Raw genomic sequence first — 4,774 nt, 5'->3', positions numbered from 1 at the left:
GGGGGTGATATTTAATTAAGAGACATGTGAGGCCTTAATTTAATCGTCCTTGCATTTTAGACCAATAAGATGAGGAAATGTGACTTGGGAGTGGAAATTTGATGCAACCATCGTAAATATAGTCGTGCTGACCCGACAATCTTTCATCAGCAACAGATGCTTTTGATGTGCACATCTCACCTTCTATTTTGTTAATCAATTCAAAGGTTAAGCTAAAGGATAGCCAGGGTTAAAGAAATTGATACTAACATGTATTTTTTTAAAAAAATTATTTTTCTTAATGTATTAGGATAAAGGATTGTTTCTTAAAACTATTCAAAATAAAAAAAATCATTCTATGTATGAAATGGTTCAAAATATTTATACCATAAAAAAAAAATCAATATAAAGTACCTAGGAGTGTTTAAAAAAACAACCCTTTTATAATATTTACATTATTTAACTTGACCCAATTCATTAAGGTCAGATTATATAGATAATATAGATAATAATTAGTTAAAAATCTAAAAAAATAAATATTACAAGTAAGGAAACTCAACCTAGCATGTATATCCTATAACAATAAACTTAAATATTTGTTGTTATATGTCTTGTTATTTATTTATTTTTAGTTTTTCACAATTGATTCTTTCATTTTAGTTAATTCATTTAGTTGATGTATTAAGTCTAAATTATTTGTTAAAACTTATAGCATATTTTAAGTTAATTTATTGAGAATAAATCTTAGTTCTAATTAAACTTAGTCTATAAAAATTAGCAATATAAATTTAACTTGTAAGCATATATATATATATATATAATATTGATAAAATATTTAATCTAGCCAGATATATCTAACTTGATAGGGTATAAATAAAAATTAAATGGGTGAAATTTACAAAACATTAAAAATTTAAAAATTGTGTTTGAAATATCAAAGATACTTCACCGAATTATATTTATGAACACCGGTAATATAAAGGTTGTATTGTATCTATCCTAAGGTACATTAGTTTGGTGGTGTTCAATTATGCTCCATGCACGCCCACCCCCTGCACATAGCATGTATCTCAAGTATTTTATAAAATATTAATAGGAAATTTAGGAGTGGGAGGTAATGATTATAATTTAAAGTATTTTTATTTAAAAATATATTAAAATATTTTTTTTTTATTTTTTTAAAATTATTTTGATATCACCACATCAAAACTATATAAAAATATTATAAAAATAATTTTAAATAAAAATTTAAATTGTGATTTTTACAGAGTCATATATATATATATATATATGAATGGTGCTTCAAAAGATTAAAGGGGTGGCTGTCCGCCAATTGCCATGTGTGGGCAAAAGGCAGAGGAGTTAAAGACAAAAATTGTGGGCTCCAGAAATAGTCCATGAGTGCAAAACTACAAAAGAAAATTATCCACCCAATCCAACGTCCTAGCCTAGTATTGTCAATTTACAATTATTGTAAATTTACTGTGTCATGGAAAAAAAAAGAAAAAAAGTGATTTTACTTTGAAATTTATGCCACCACGGGTCATGCAAAACATTGTTTGGTATCAAAAAATTATTTTTATTTAAAATTATTTTTTTATATATTATGCTGATATCAATAATAAATTTTAAAAAAATAAAATAAAAATATATTATTTTAATATATTTTTAAATAAAAAAATATTAAAAAATAACCGTTAATACACTCTTAAATATCTTTAGAGTAATGTTTGTTATTACGATTCATTGTATTGTGTTTTAAGAGTATTCTTAGTTTAAAATACATTATAATAAATTTTTTTTATTTTTTTTATTTTAACATCAAAGTATTAAATTTATTAAAATATATTAAAAAAAAAATTAATATCTTTTCAAACCATATATAATTTTACACATTTAAACATAATTTTAAACACAATGAAATGGAGCTCGGGAGAAAGCAGCAATTGAACATTCTCTAATTTGAAATCATAGTAATGTGACCTCGCCATATAAGAAGGTGATTTAATTATAAACAAGGTTTCCATTAACATTAAGCCTACCTTGTGGCTCACATGACAAGATTAGGACTGATTATAGGCACATGAACTATTAGTGGTGGAATGATCCCTCCTCATTAATTAAATTTTGACTTTGCATTCTTGTGCTTTTGAGCATTCTCGATAATTTACCAATTAGGGTTGGTTAAGGATTTTTTTTAATGTTCCTCTCAATATACTAAAACAAGCTATTCCAATTACATCTGATGGTGTTTAGCTCAACTAAAAAATTTATCTCTTTGAATAAAATAGCATACTTGGCTAATCCCTAAATTTTTAGTATAAACAACAAGGGTGAGTAATTAATATAAGCAGTCAAACCCATGTTGTGTCACCATAACTTATAAGATAAGACGAATTATCTATCTAATGAGTTATCCACTAGAAATGACTACGATGAGTGATTGATATTTTTTCGCCCATGCCTTCTCATCTAGGTTGTTTCACTTTTCGCTTAAAATCAGCTTAATAATAAACCATAAAAAATTATTAAAAACTTCTCTTGATGTCTTTAAGTGATTAACTATCCATATAAATAGTAGAGGAACACAACATCATATCGCTCTCTTTTTATTTAGTATATAATGGCTTAGGGATAAGAGAGTTTCAGTTATTCCTTGTTTATTAATACTCAATAAAGGCATTGACAACTTCAATATCGATGATCTCAACGGCTTCTAAATGGAAACAAAACTAACCCGAAGATGGTGAAAACAATTACTTGGTATTTCTCTTCTCCTAGCTTTACATTGTCTTTATTTATCTTTAACTTATTCACAATTAACTTCCATTAAAATCCTTCATTAAACGTCCTATATTGATCAACTTGGTCTAGATGCATTAATTTTGCAACCTTGACAATTTTGTTCTTAATTCTTTATCTGAAATATACTTTGTGAGGGTTATTTGTAAAGTTTAAAATATAGGTAGAGTTCTTAATGGTAAAGGTCATGTCAATGTCTTCGAAGGTGAAACATATATAACCTAGATTCCAAAAATACATTGACTTGCTAAAACCTAAACCGAGATCCTTGTTAGGTGGGCAATTCCCTCATACTTCTTCTCAAACAAAACACCTCATCATGATCGAGACCCTCACGCCAGACAACTTCCTCCTCCCTACTTTGGCCTATTTCCTCCTCGTCATGGTTGTTGCATGCAACATTCATTTCTGCATGCAACAGCTAATTAATTAACTTGGCTTTAGGTCAGGCCAGTTATGGCCCCGTCCAAGTGGCTGGGTTGTGATTAGCCTTTTGGAAACTGTTTAAAGCATGAGATTGTTCACGGAGACATTCCTTAAAAGAAGGCAAGGTTGGACAATCGTTGGTTGAGTGTTCATTTGTTTCACAGATTTGACACACAATGTTTTCATTATATTTTAATTGACCATTCTTTTTCAATTCTAGTGCCTCGACTTTTCTAGTTAAAGATGCAAACTTGGCTTGAAGGTCATGATCTTTCCTAAGGTTGTACATACCTCCACTAAATGTCTGAGGTTGAGTTTTACTCGTTACCTCATAAGTACTCGCGGTGTCCCAATTTTGAGCATTTTCAGCTAACAAATCTAAGTACTCCATTGCTTCATCAGGATCTTTATCTTCAAAAGTTTCATTGCACATCAATTCAACCATTTGCCTATCTCTAGGTGTTAACCCTTTATAGAAATGTGAAACCAATCTCCATATTTCAAAACCATGATGAGAGCAAGTACTAAGCAAGTCTCGATACCTATCCCAACATTGGTAAAATGTTTCTCCTGGTTTTTGAGTGAAAGTAGTGATTTGTCTTTTGAAAGAGTTTGCTCTTGTTCTATAAGATGGGAAAAACTTCTTTAAAAACCGTTGTTGCATTTCATCCGAAGCATGAATGGATCTTGATCTCAAATTTTGTAGCCATGTTTTAGCTTTATCTTTTAATGAAAAAGGAAAAAGCTTTAATTTGATGGTGTTCATGCTACAATTTAAATTATTATATGTGTTACAGACCTCCTCAAATTCTCTTAAATGCAAGTATAGATTTTCCAATTCTAAGCCATGACAAGAAGGTAAAAGTTGAATAATATCTGGCTTAAAATTAAAATGAGATGCATCAGGAGGAAAAACTATGCATGATGGTGCACTTATTCTTGTGGGATTCATGTGGTCTTTAAGTGTTCTAGAATGATTATTCTCATTATGAAGTGATTGATTATCTTCTTCGGCTATATTTTCTGAAAATGATGAGGATACCCCACAAAGTCTACCACTTGATGTACATGACCACACTCTCATGCACGTGTAGGAATAGAATAAAAGGAAAAAGAAAATAAAAAAAGAAGAAATAAGAGAAAAGAAACAAAGTTATATATAAGAAAAGTAAAAAGTGAAAATAAAATAAATATTATAATTTATACAAAACTTACCTCCCCGGCAACGGCGTCAAAAACTTGACACGACGAAAAGATTGATGTCTTCTTCCAAGTGCAGGAGTGTCGAAGTAATAAATAATCCGGCAAGACCGGGGTCGAATCACATGAAAGTTAATTGTATAAATTATAAACAACAATTATAAACAACAACAATAGTAGCAATAACATCAACAATAATAGTAGCAATAATAATAATAATAATAATAATAATAATAATAAGAAGAAGAAGAAGAAGAAGAAGAAGAAGAAGAACAATAACAACAACAACAATAACAACAACAATAATAAAGAAAAAGAAAAAGAAAAAGAAAAGTTGATGAGAACTTTGAAATGAAAAATTAACGTA

This window comes from Populus euphratica, unplaced genomic scaffold (genome assembly GCF_000495115.2).
Source record: "Populus euphratica unplaced genomic scaffold, PopEup_1.0 scaffold665.1, whole genome shotgun sequence".
In the NCBI taxonomy this organism is placed as follows: domain Eukaryota; kingdom Viridiplantae; phylum Streptophyta; class Magnoliopsida; order Malpighiales; family Salicaceae; genus Populus; species Populus euphratica.
This window is presented reverse-complemented; position numbering follows the sequence as displayed.